The following is a 14,493-nucleotide window of genomic DNA, read 5'->3' on the forward strand; positions in this document are numbered from 1 at the left end:
TTTTTCCCAAAACACAATGTGTTTGAAGGATTACGAGGACACCATGAATGGCTTGTAAGTATATATGCCATATGCTCCTCTTTTTAACATCTTGATATTTATATTGTAGTATTAATTATAAGAACAAAATTTAGAAATTTGATGAAAATTATGAATTGTACTAGACAACATAGTTATTATGTCACTCATTTTCTAATATAGTTATAATAAATCCTTGTAATCCTTCAAATATTTGTTATGTTTTATTTTTTATTGAATGGTTTATTGATTGATTGGAAATGTTTAGTTGACTTTTGTACTTAATTTAAGGTTATTATGATAATGATTGAATTGTGAGTGTTTCTGATTATTAAGTTGGAAAGTCGATTTGATTAAATACTATGTAAAATGATTTTTTTGGTTTGAGGTTAATTTGATATTGAGAATGAATTCGCATTTGAAATAATCTGAGATATTGGAAATGAATTTTATTAATTTATTGAAAATGATTTCTGATATTGGAACTAGTCTGAGTTATTGGAAATGGTTGAAAAGAGGTTGAGAATGGTTCGGTTGGGACTCGAAAAGGATGGCAAAGTTCGAGTTTTAGAGGAGATGCTGTCGAAATTTTATTAAGAAACTTAAGACTTTGTTTATTTAGAAAAAAGTTGGACTTGAGAAATCGTATTGTTTGGTTTTTGATTTATTAAGAAAAGATTTATGTTTGGGTTTGATTTATTAAGGAAAAACTTTATGTTTTGAATGTGATTTCTTAAGAAAAGATTACGTATTGAATTTTTACTCATTAAAGAAGACTTTATGTTTGAGTTTGATTAAAGAACTACATTTTAAGGAATTATGATTTAAGGTGTTTATTAATTTTAAAGAACGAGTTTGATTATCGTCCTCCCTAAAGTCTTGAGATTCTGCCGTGAGATTTACTTAATAAATGATTTTTTTTAATCTTTTGAAAGAGGTTTAAATCTGAAATGGTTGTTGAAGTTGGTGTTGGTTTTAAATAAAAATGATGAGTTTGGTTTGTTAAGAAGAAGAAAGAAAGAGAAAAGAGAACACGGTACGTGTGATTTATGAAATGATTAAAAGGTCACGAGAGGGTGACGGAAAGTAAGTGGTTAAGGTGCTGATGTGAAAATGTTAAGCCGTGGGCTTTATGTGTGAATGATTGTGCGGGGATGCCCGTGTATATGGAATGACTTCTAGGAGAAAGGGGCACATGCTTCAGCTGGAGAATCAGCACCTGCAAGTACTTGCAGAGGTCATGTTCGGCATACTTTAGCTGAAGAATCAGCACCTACAAAGGTTTGGAACCTTGCAGAAGTTATGCCGCTGGAATGCCTTATCTGACTTGTGAGTCAGATTGCGTCGGGTGCGGGTCTAAACCGACAAATGAGCTCATTACGTGCGTTAGGGATAGACATGCATCATGTTGCATTTCTGTGCTTTGTTTGTGTGTGCTTAAGTGTTTTAGTTTGCTTGTTTGATGAATTCTGTTTAACTGGTAACTGTTCTGTATATGTGTTTGCCTTGAATTTGATTATGTTTGTGATTGATTATGTTGAGATTGAGTTTCGATGGTAAATTGTTTTGATTTAGGCCAGAGGCCAAGATTTGGTTATGTTTGGGCCAGATGGCATGATTGATTAGATTAGAGATAAGTTTTGATTAAAATATTATTTTACATGAAATTTTTGTAAGAGAAATACGAATATTAGATTTGAATAATAAGTTGATAATCACTATGTTTTGAAAATAGTTTTAATTACAATATCTTCTTACGACAATTCTTAAAAATCCTCTACTGAGAACTCTTTTGAGGACGATGTTCTCACTCTCCTACAGACTTTCTTTTCAGGAAATGGATGAAGACACTTATGAAGAGTTTTTTTGAGTTTAACTTATGCGATATGGATGTATTAGTTTAGTTATTATTTTTTTTTCCCTCGCCATTAATATTATAATTTTGTAAGAGGGATAGGAGTTGTATGGTTTGTATGTATCTAATATGTATAAGTTATTTGAGTAAGAGGTTTTATTTATGTATATGCTTGTTTATTTTATTGTAAAAGTATTTTTCCGGTTTTTCAAATAAAATAGCGACATGGTTTCGAGTCAAAGGCTCATATTTTATTATTAAGTACATGAAGTCGTCGTAATAACTCTTGCTATCAGAGCGACGCAACCGGAAGCGTGACATTCTGATAGTGAGGGTGTTACAAATATTTCTTGGTAATATTACCAAAACACCGTCGTTGAGTATTAGTTTGTGTAAAAAGAAACTATAACAACTTTTGTTATTCAATATATAATTTATTTTATTGAAAAATGAATTATTATTCCTAGATTGGTAAATATATATTTTTTTCATTTTTATATCATTTTATTTGGCAATAATTGCCATTAAAGAAAAAAATGAATGACTACACTATCTTATAATATGATGTATAAAATAATTTTTTATTTTAAAATTAAATCTGGTTAGTGAAAAAAATTCAAAATATTTTCTTACACAAATTTAAATTTAATTCAGAATTGATTAACAACTCACTTTTTTTAAAATTTTAATAACAAAAAAAATTAGTTAAGTACAAAATATTCAGCATTTAATAATTTCAATCATTTAAATTTCAATTACCAAAAATTGAGTTAGAAATTAATTACAATTTAACAATCGATAATACACACACATATACATATAATAATAATATCTAACATATAATTTAATTTTTTTTAACAGAGCTAATGTATAATTTATTGAGTATTGATTTATTGTCTAAATTTTTTTATAAATTTTGTAGTATGTAAAAATAGTGATCTTATTTTTTAATACTAATAAATATGTAGGTATTTGTACTATTATATTTATTGTCTTAGATAATAGCTTAAGTTACTTATTTCGTATGTTAAATAATATAAATTATATTTTATATATTAAATTCATCAAGTTAAAAGATCATTAGAATTTTTTTAGTTTGATTATAAAATCTATTGTAAGTATACCTAACTTTTATATATACTAATATAATTATATTTAATAGTATAGTATTTATTACAGTAATGACTCCAAGTATTAACTCAAGTGAGTAAGATCAATCTAGGTTTATGTTAGGATCCTAAATTCGAATTAGGTTCGTTGTCTTAAAACTCAATGCAGATAAAGTTCACGTGTCCTATCTCAGATCGGCTCAAATTGAATTTTCATTGTTAGATAGATATAGTAATAAATACTTGTGTGGGCACGGCAGACTCCTTTCCCGTCCTTCACTCCTGTTTAAAAAAGAAATATCCCCCGTCCGCTCTCTATCTTCGTCGCAAGTCCCCCTATTTAATTATCCCCTTAGTGAATGAAGATACCTACGATTATCTATGGATATTCTTTGAAAATTTTTTAAAAGAATAACAAAAAAACCTATAATATAATAATCATAAAATAATCAATTCAAAAAATAATCAATTCAATATAATTCAACACAACTCATAATATATTCATTATAAAAAATAACATTTAAAAAAATATAAAACCATCTTCCAACATAATAACATAATATAATATTTTAGAGCGAGACTAAGCGACATAATGACGAACTTAAGAGGCAGAGAAAGTGAGTTAGAGGAAGAGTAGATACAAAATCAAGGCTAAGGATGAGTCTAGAAGGAAAAAAAAGAGTTTAAATTGGAGACAGGAATTAGGATTACTAAATTTAAGAAATATATATATATATATATATAAACTAGTAATTTTATATTCGCGTGTATTTAACGGGTCCCTTGAAGATGGTATCTATGTCCCCATTCCAGTCTATTTCACGTGGACAGGTCTCCACCCCTAAAAATTTTACAGATCTTTATTTAGTCCCAAACTGTAAGTAATCTGGCGAATATCCATTTGGCTAGTCTTTTTTATCATTCCAATTGCTAGTATTTGTTGGTTCGTGATGTGAAACTACTCTAACCACTTAGTAAATTTCTAGATAACCAAAGTTCAAGCTATATCATTCTCATAAAGTCACATGTATTCTTGTTATAACAATATTAATCGAAAATAAGTGGTTAGACACTAAATGAGTCACATTTTTAAAATATATAATGTAACACACTCACTATCAGAATGTCATGCTTTCGGTTGCGCCACTTTGATAGCAAGAGGTATTACGACGACTTCATGTACTTAATAATAAAATATGAACCTTTGACTCAAAACCGTGTTGCTATTTTATTTGAAAAACCTGAACAATACTTTTACGATAAAATAAACAAGCATATATATAAACAAAACTTCTTATTGAAGTAACTTATACATATTAGATACATACAAATCATACAACTCGTATCCCTCTTACAAAATTTATAATATTAATGGCGAAGGAAGAATAATAATAACTAAACTAATACATCTATATCGCATAAGTTAAACTAAAAAAAACTCTTCATAAGCGTCTTCATCCGTTTCCTGAAAAGAAAGTCTGTAGGAGAGTGAGAACATCGTCCTCAAAAGGGTTCTCAGAAGAGGATTTTTAAGAATTGTCGTAAGAAGATATTGTAATTAAAACAATTTTCAAAACATAGTGATTATCAATTTATTATTCAAATCTAAAATTCGTATTTCTCTTACAAAAATTTCATGTAAAATAATATTTTAATAAAAACTTATCTCTAATCCAATCAATCATGCCATCCGGCCCAAACATATCCAAATCTTGGCCTCTGGCCCAAATCAAAACAATTTACCATCGAAACTCAATCTCAACATAATCAATCACAAACATAATCAAATTCAAGGCAAACACATATACAGAACAGTTACCAGTTAAACAGAATTCATCAAACAAGCAAACTAAAACACTTAAGCACACACAAACAAAGCACAGAAATGCAACATGATGCATGTCTATCCCTAACGCACGTAATGAGCTCATTTGTCGGTTTAGACCCACACCCGACGCAATCTGACTCACAAGTCAGATAAGGCATTCCAGCGGCATAACCTCTGCAAGGTTCCAAACCTTTGTAGGTGCTGATTCTCCAGCTGAAGTATGCCGAACATGACCTCTGCAAGTACTTGCAGGTGCTGATTCTCCAGCTGAAGCATGTGCCCCTTTCTCCTAGAAGTCATTCCATATACACGGGCATCCCCGCACAATCATTCACACATAAAGCCCACAGCTTAACATTTTCACATCATCACCTTAACCACTTACTTTCCGTCACCCTCTCGTGACCTTTTAATCATTTCATAAATCACACGTGCCGTGTTCTCTTTTCCATTTTTTTCTTCTTCTTAACAAACCGAACTCAAATAATTTTTATTTAAAACCAACACCAACTTCAACAACCATTTCAAATTTAAAACTCTTTCAAAAGATTAAAAATAATTATTTATTAAGTAAATCTCACGGCAGAGTCTCAAGACTTTAGGGAGGACGACAATCAAACTCGTTCTTTAAAATTAATAAACTCCTTGAATCATAATTCCTTAAAATGTAGTTCTTTAATCAAACTCAAAACATAAAGTCTTCTTTAATGAGTAAAAATTCAATACGTAATCTTTTCTTAAGAAATCACATTCAAAACATAAAGTTTTTCCTTAATAAATCAAACCCAAACATAAATCTTTTCTTAATAAATCAAAAACCAAATAATACGATCTCTCAAGTCCAACCTTTTTCTAAATAAACAAAGTCTTAAGTTTCATGATAAAATTTTGACAGCATCTATCTCCCCTAAAACTCAGACTTTGCCACCCTTTTCGGGTCTCAACCGAACCATTCTCAACCTCTTTTCAACCATTTCCAATAACTCAGACTAGTTCAAATATCAGAAATTATTTTTGATAACTAAATAAAACTCATTCCCAATATATCAGATCATTTCAAATGCAGATTTATTCTCAATATCAAATTAACCTCAAACCAAGAAAATCATTTTACATAGTATTTAATCAAATCGACTTTCCAACTTAATAATCAGAAACAGTCACAATTTAATCATCATCATAATAACCTTAAATCAAGTACAAAAGTCAACTAAACATTTCCAATCAATCAATAAACCATTCAAACTAGCATTTATATTTATTCCAGGCAACTCAATTCATTTCATAAAACTTGCAAAATCATAAAAATATATTTTCACTATTAATATCGACTTAAAACAATTCTTAGTAGTGAATTAAGTTTAAAAAATTGCCCCAACCTCGAATAGTCGAAACCTAAAGGCTATAAAACGCGTCAAACTCTTTTTCTCCTGGCCCGCAGCAGTGGCAACCACAACCACAGTTCTGTCTTACTTTTGCAGCATTATGATGAGCGGATAATTTATACGCTTTTTGGCATTGTTTTTACATAGTTTTCAGTATGATTTAGTTAGTTTTTAGTATATTTTTATTAATTTTTAAATAAAAATCATATTTCTGGACTTTACTATGAGCTTGTGTGTTTTTCTATGATTTCAGGTAATTTCTGGCTGAAATTGAGGGACTTGAGCAAAAATCAGATTCAGAGGTTGAAGAAGGACTGCAGATGCTGTTGGATTCTGACCTCCCTGCACTCAAAGTGGATTTTCTAGAGCTATAGGAGTCCAAATGGTGCGCTCTCAATTGCGTTGGAAAGTAAACATCCAGGGATTTCCAGCAATATATAATAGTCCATACTTTGCTCGAGTTTAGATGATGCAAACTGGCATTCAACGCTAGCTCTCTGCCCTATTCTGGAGTTAAACGCCAGAAACAGGTTACAAACTGGCGTTTAACTCCAAGAAAGATCTCTGCACGTGAAAGCTTTAATGCTCAGCCCAAGCACACACCAAGTGGGCCCGGAAGTGGATTTCTGCATCATTTACTCATTTCTGTAAACCCTAGTAAACTCATCATCATTCTCACTTATGAACGCGTGCCTGACAAACACTTCCGTTCTACATGCAAACAAGCTTGAATGTGTATCTCTTGGCCTTCTGATCGTGAGATCAGAGTCTTTGTGGTATAGGCTAGAACTATTGGCAGCCATTCTTGAGATCCAGAAAGTCTAAACCTTGTCTGTGGTATTCCGAGTAGGATCCGGGAAGGGATGGTTGTGACGAGCTTCAAACTCGTGAGTGCTGGGCGTAGTGACAGACGCAAAAGGATTATTGAATCCTATTCCAGTATGATCGAGAACCGACAGATGATTAGCCATGCGGTGACAGCGCATCTTGGACTATTTTCACTGAGAGGACGGGAAGTATCCATTGACAACGGTGATGTCCTACATAAAGCTTGCCATGGAAAGGAGTAGGAATGATTGGATGAAGACAGCAGGAAAGCAGAGGTTCAGGAGGAACAAAAGCATCTCTATACGCTTATCTGAAATTCTCACCAAGGAATTACATAAGTATCTCTATCCTATTTTATATTTTAATTATATTTTAATTATCAATTCACCATAACCATTTGAATCCGCCTGACTGAGATTTACAAAGTGACCATAGCTTGCTTCAACCCGACAATCTCCGTGGAATCGACCCTTACTCACGTAAGGTTTATTACTTGAACGACCCAGTGCACTTGCTGGTTAGTTGTGCGAAGTTGTGACAAAGAATTAAGATTATGATTGTGCGTACCAAGTTGTTGGCGCCATTGAGATCACAATTTCGTGCACCAAGTTTTTGGCACCGTTGCCGGGGATTGTTCGAGTTTGGACAACTGACGGTTCATCTTGTTGCTCAGATTAGGTAATTTTATTTTAATTTTAAGCTTTTTGTTTTTATTATTTTTATTTTCGAAAAATTTTCAAAAAAAAATTAAAATCATAAAACCAAAAATATTTTGTGTTTCTTGTTTGAGTCTAGTGTCAAATTTTAAGTTTGGTATCAATTGCATCTTTTTAATTTTTCTTCTTATTTTCGAAAATTCATCATATGTTCTTCATGATCTTCAAGTTGTTCTTGATGAATTTCCTTGTTTGATCTTTGCATTTTCATGTTTTGTGTCTTTTCTTGTTTTTCATATGCATTCTTGCATTCTTAGTGTCTAAAAATTAAAAATTTCTAAGTTTGGTGTCTTGCATATTTTTCTTTTCTAAAAATTTTCAAAAATAAGTTCTTGGTGTTCATCTTGACATTCAAAGTGTTCTTGCATGCATTATGTGTTTTGATTCATAATTTTCATGTTTTGAGTCTTTTTATTGTTTTTCTCTTTCATCATTAAAAATTCAAAAATAAAAAAATATCTTTCCCTTTTTCTTCTCATAAAATTCGAAAATTTGAGTTGACTTTTTCAAAAAATTTTAAAATCTAGTTGTCTCTTATGAGTCAAATCAAATTTTCAATTTAAAAATTCTATCTTTTTCAAAAATCAAATCTTTTTCATTTTTCTTTCATCATTTTCGAAAATTTCAAATTGATTTTCAAAAATCTTTTTCTCATTTTGTTTCATAATTTCAAAATCTTTACTAACAATTAATGTGATTGATTTAAAAAGTTTTAAGTTTGTTACTTGCCTAGTAAGAAAGGTTCAATATTTAAATTTTAAAATCATATCTCTTTGTTTCTTGTTAGTCAAGTAATTAACTTTAATTTTCAAAATCAAATCTTTTTAATTTTCTTTTTCAAATCTTTTTCAAAATCAATTTCAAAATCTTTTCTAACCTCTTATATTTTCAAAAAAAAAATTGATTTTCAAATCTTTTTTAATTAACTATTTGACTTTTTGTTAGATTTTAAAAGTTTACTATTTTAATCATATCTTTTTCAAAACTACCTAACTAATTCTCTCTCTAATTTTCGAAAATCACCTTCCTCTTTTTCAAAATTCCTTTTTAATTAACTAATTGTTTTAAATTTTAATTTAATTTAATTTCCTTTTTCTTTTTAAAATTTTCGAATTCTAACTTTAATTTTAGATTAAAAACAAAAATATTTTTCTTTTCTCTTCAATGATTTTCGAAAATTCTTCTCTCTTACCTCCTCCTAATTATTTATTTATCTACTAACACTTCTCTTCTTCTTAAAAATTCGAACCCTCTTCCTCTTTCTGTGTTCGAATTTCTTCTCTTCTTCTACTCACATAAAGGAATCTCTATACTGTGACATAGATGATTCCTCTTTTTTTCTGTTTTCTTCTTTTTCATATGAGCAGGAACAAGGATAAGAACATTCTTGTTGAAGCCGATCCTGAACCTGAAAGGACTCTGAAGAGGAAGCTAAGGGAAGCTAAAGCATAACTCTCTGGAGAAAATCTGACAGAAATTTTCGAAAAAGAAGGAAACATGGCCGAAAATAATAACAATGCAAGGAAGATGCTTGGTGACTTTAATGCACCAAATTCCAATTTACATGGAAGAAGCATCTCAATCCCTGCCATTGGAGCAAACAATTTTGAACTAAAGCCTCAATTAGTTTCTCTGATGCAACAAAACTGCAAGTTTCATGGACTTCCATCAGAAGATCCTTTTTAGTTCTTAACTGAATTCTTGCAGATCTGTGATACTGTTAAGACCAATGGGGTTGACTGCGAGGTCTACAGGCTTATGCTTTTCCCGTTTGCTGTAATAGACAGAGGTAGAATATGGTCGGACTCTCAACCTGAAGATAGCCTGAACTCTTGGGATAAACTGGTCACGGCTTTCTTAGACAAGTTCTTTCTTCCTCAAAAGCTTAGCAAGCTTAGAGTGGATGTTCAAACCTTCAAACAGAGGGAAGGTGAATCCCTCTATGAAGCTTGGGAGAGATATAAGTAACTGACCAAAAAGTGTCCTTCTGACATGCTTTTAGAATGGATCATCCTAGATATATTCTATGATAATCTGTCTGAATTATCAAAGATGTCATTGGACCATTCTGCAGGTGGATCCATTCACCTAAAGAAAATGCCTGCAGAAGCTCAGGAACTCATTGACATGGTTGCAAATAACCAGTTCATGTACACTTCTGAAAGGAATCCTGTGAGTAATGGGACGCCTCAGAGGAAGGGAGTTCTTAAAATTGATACTCTGAATGCCATATTGGCTCAGAATAAAATATTGACTCATCAAGTCAATATGATTTCTCAGAGTCTGAATGGATTGCAAGCTGCATCCAACAGTACTCAAGAGGCATCTTCTGAAGAAGAAGCTTATGATCCTGAGAACCCTGCAATAGTAGAGGTGAATTACATGGGGGAACCCTATGAAAATACCTATAATTCCTCATGGAGAAATCATCCAAATTTCTCATGGAAGGATCAACAAAAGTCTCAACAAGGCTTTAATAATGGTAGAAGAAACAGGTTTAGCAATAGCAAGCCTTTTCTATCATCCACTCAGCAACAGACAGAGAATTCTGAGCAGAATCCATCTAGCTTAGCAAATATAGTCTCTGATCTATCTAAGGCCACTTTAAGTTTCATGAATGAAATAAGGTCCTCCATTAGAAATTTAGAGGCACAAGTGGGCCAGCTGAGTAAAAGGGTCACTAAAACTCCTCCTAGTACTCTCCCAAGCAATACAGAAGAGAATCCAAAAAGAGAGTGCAACTCCATTACCTTACTTGGTGTGGCCGAACCCAAAGAGGAGGAGGAGGACATGAATCCTAGTGAGGAAGACCTCCTGGGACGCTCAGTAACTAATAAAGAGTTTCCCTTTGAGGAACCAAAGGAATTTGAGGCTCATCTAGAGACCATAGAGATTCCATTGAACCTCCTTCTGCCCTTCATAAGCTCTGATGAGTATTCATCCTCTGAAGAGGATGAAGACATAGCTGAAGAGCAAGTTGCTCAATATTTAGGAGCAATCATGAATCTGAATGCCAAATCAATTGGTAATGAGACTTGGGAGGATGAACCTCCATTGCTCATCAAGGAACTAAATGCCTTGGTTCAGCAAACTCTACCTCAAAAGAAACAGGATTCTGGTAAATTCTTAATTCCCTGTAACATAGGCACTATAATCTTTGAGAAGGCTGTGTGTGACCTGGGGTCAGGAATAAACTTAATGTCATGCTATTGACATTAAAGAAGCGCTTGTTGGGAGGCAACCCAATGTTATTTAATTATATCTATTTTATTTTATTGTTATTTTATGTTTTTTTTTAGGTTGATGATCATGTGGAGTCACAAAAACTACTAAAAAATCAAAAATAGAATGAAAAACAGCATTAGAAATAGCTCACCTTGGAGGAAGAACTTACTGGCATTTAAACACCAGTAAGAAGCATCAAACTAGAGTTTAACGCCAGAAAGAAGCATCAAGCTGCCGTTAAACGCCAGAAACAAGCACCAGACTGGCATTTAACGCCAGAACAGAGCATGAAAGTGGCGTTAAACGCCAGAAACAGGCTACATTTGGGCGTTTAACGCCAAAAGCAAGCAGCAAGCTGGCGTTTAACGCCAGACATGCACTATAAGGGTGTTTTGCACGCCTAATTGGAGCAGGATGTTAAGTCCTTGACCCCACTGGATCTGTGGACCCCACAAGATCCCCTCAGGATCTGTAGACCCCACAGGATCCCCACATTTTCTTCTCTCCCCTTCACACCTTTTCATAACTCTCTTCCCCAAATACCCTTCACTAATCACCTCAATCACTCTTCCCCATCACCTCTTCACCACTCACATCCATCCTCTCTTCCCCAAAAACCCCATCTACCTCCAAAATTCAAATTCTTTTCCCTCCCAAACCCAACCCTAATGGCCGAACCCTAAACCTCTCCTCACTCCTATATAAACCCTTCATCCCCTCTTCATTTTAACACAACACAACCCTATCTTCTTCCCCTTGGCCGAATACACACCTCTCTCACTCTCCTCCATTTTTCTTCTTCTTCTTCTCCTTCTTTCTTTCTTTCTTCTTTTGCTCAGGGATGAGCAAATATTTTAAGTTTGGTGTGGTAAAAGCATTGCTTTTTGTTTTTCCATAACCATTAATGGCACCTAAGGCTAGAGAAACCTCAAGAAAGAGGAAAGGGAAGGCAATTGCTTCCACCTCTGAGTCATGGGAGATAGAGAGATTCATCTCAAAGGTCCATCAAGACCACTTCTATGAAGTTATGGCCAAGAAGAAAGTGATCCCTGAGGTTCCTTTCAAGCTAAAAAAGAATGAGTATCCGGAGATCCGACATGAGATCCGAAGAAGAGGTTGGGAAGTTCTCACCAACCCCATTCAACAAGTCGGGATCTTAATGGTTCAAGAATTCTATGCAAACGCATGGATCACTAGGAACCATGATCAAAGTGTGAACCCGAATCCAAAGCATTGGCTTACCATGGTTCGGGGGAAATACTTAGATTTCAGTCCGGAAAATGTAAGGCTGGCGTTCAACTTGCCAATGATGGAAGAAAACGCACGCCCCTACACTAGAAGGGTCAACTTTGATCAAAGGTTGGACCAAGTCCTCATGGACATATGTGTGAAAGGAGCTCAATGGAAAGTTGACTCAAGAGGCAAGCCGGTTCAATTGAGAAGACTGGACTTTAAGCCTGTAGCTAGAGGATGGTTGGAGTTTATTCAACGCTCAATCATTCCTACTAGTAACCAGTCTGAAGTTACTATAGACCGGGCCATCATGATCCATAGTATCATGATTGGGGAGGAAGTGGAAGTTCATAAGATTATACCTCAAGAACTCTACAAGGTGGATGACAAATCCTCCACTTTAGCAAGGTTAGCCTTTCCTCACCTCATTTGTCACCTCTGCAATTCGGCTGAAATTGATATAGAGGGAGACATCCTCATTGAAGAGGACAAGTGATGAGCGGATATTTTATACGCTTTTTGGGGTTAATTTCATATAGTTTTTAGTATGTTTTAGTTAGTTTTTAGTTTATTTTCATTAGTTTCTAGGAAAAATTCATATTTCTGGACTTTACTATGAGTTTGTGTATTTTTCTGTAATTTCAGGTATTTTCTGGCTGAAATTGAGGGAGCTGAGCAAAAATCTGATTCAGGCTGAAAAAGGACTGTTAATGCTGTTGGATCCTGACCTCTCTGCACTCGGAATGGAATTTATGGAGCTACAGGAGTCCAATTGACGCGCTTCCAATTGCGTTGGAAAGTAGACATCCAGGGCTTTCCAGCAATATATAATAGTCCATACTTTGCTCAAGGATAGATGATGTAAACTGGCGTTCAACGCCAGTTCCATGTTGCAGTCTGGCGTCCAGCGCCAGAAACACGTTACAAGTTGGAGTTCAACGCCAGAAACAGGTTACAGCCTGGCGTTGAACACCCAAAACAGCCCAGGCACGTGAGAAGCTTTAGTCTCAGCCCCAGCACACACCAAGTGGGCCCCAGAAGTAGATTTCTGCACTATCTATCATAGTTTACTCATTTTCTGTAAACCTAGGTTACTACTTTAGTATTTAAACAACTTTTAGAGATTTATTTTGTATCTCATGACATTTTAGATCTGAAATTTGTACCTTTTGGCAGCATGAGTCTCTAAACCATTGTTGGGGGTGAGGAGCTCTGCAGCGTCTCGATGAATTAATGCAAGTACTTATGTTTTCCATTCAAACATGCGTGTTCCTCTCTAAGATACTCATTCGCGCTTAACTATGGAGAGGGTGATGATCCGTGACACTCATCACCTTCCTCAATCCATGAATATGTGTCTGACAACCACCTCCGTTCTACATTAGAATGAATGATTATCTCTTAGATTTCTTAATCAGAATCTTCGTGGTATAAGCTAGATCGATAGCGGCATTCATGAGAATCCGGAAAGTCTAAACCTTGTCTGTGGTATTCCGAGTAGGATTCTGGGATTGGATGACTGTGACGGGCTTCAAACTCGCGAGTGCTGGGCGTAGTGACAGACGCAAAAGGATAGTCAATCTTATTCCAGCATGATCGAGAACTTCCAGATGATTAGCCGTGCTGTGATAGAGCATTTGGACCATTTTCACTGAGAAGATGGGAAGTAGCCATTGACAACGGTGACACCTTACATAGAGCTTGCCATGGAAGGAACTTTGCACTTTTTCATGCATGAGGGAAGAGGAATACAAGAGAAAAGCTGAAATTCAGAAGACAAAGCATCTCCAAAACTCCAACATATTCTCCATTACTGCATAATAAGTATTTATTTCATGCTCTTTTATTCCTTGCAAGGTAACAATATATTGCTTCAAGCCAACAATCTTCGTGGGATCGACCCTTACTCACGTAAGGTATTACTTGGATGACCCAGTGCACTTGCTGGTTAGTTATGCGAATTTGTGAAGAATTGTGATTTCCAATTTCGTGCACCAAGTTTTTGGTGCCATTGCCGGGGATTGTTCGAGTTTGAACAACTGACGGTTTATTTTGTTGCTTAGATTAGAAAATTTTTTTTCTTTTTTTTGGTTTAGAGTCTTCTAATATTGTTTTTGGTTAAAATTTTCTTTTTAAAATCCTTTTTTTTATTTTATTTTATTTTTCAAAAATTTTATTCTTAGTTATTAAAAATACTTTTTCAAAACAAGTGTTACATTTACTGCCCAATTGGCTAGAGCGTTGATCTTTGTTCTTGGTAATTGGGTACCTTCTTTTTAAAATTCTTTTTCAAAAA

This window comes from Arachis ipaensis, chromosome B09, assembly GCF_000816755.2.
Source record: "Arachis ipaensis cultivar K30076 chromosome B09, Araip1.1, whole genome shotgun sequence".
NCBI lineage: Eukaryota > Viridiplantae > Streptophyta > Magnoliopsida > Fabales > Fabaceae > Arachis > Arachis ipaensis.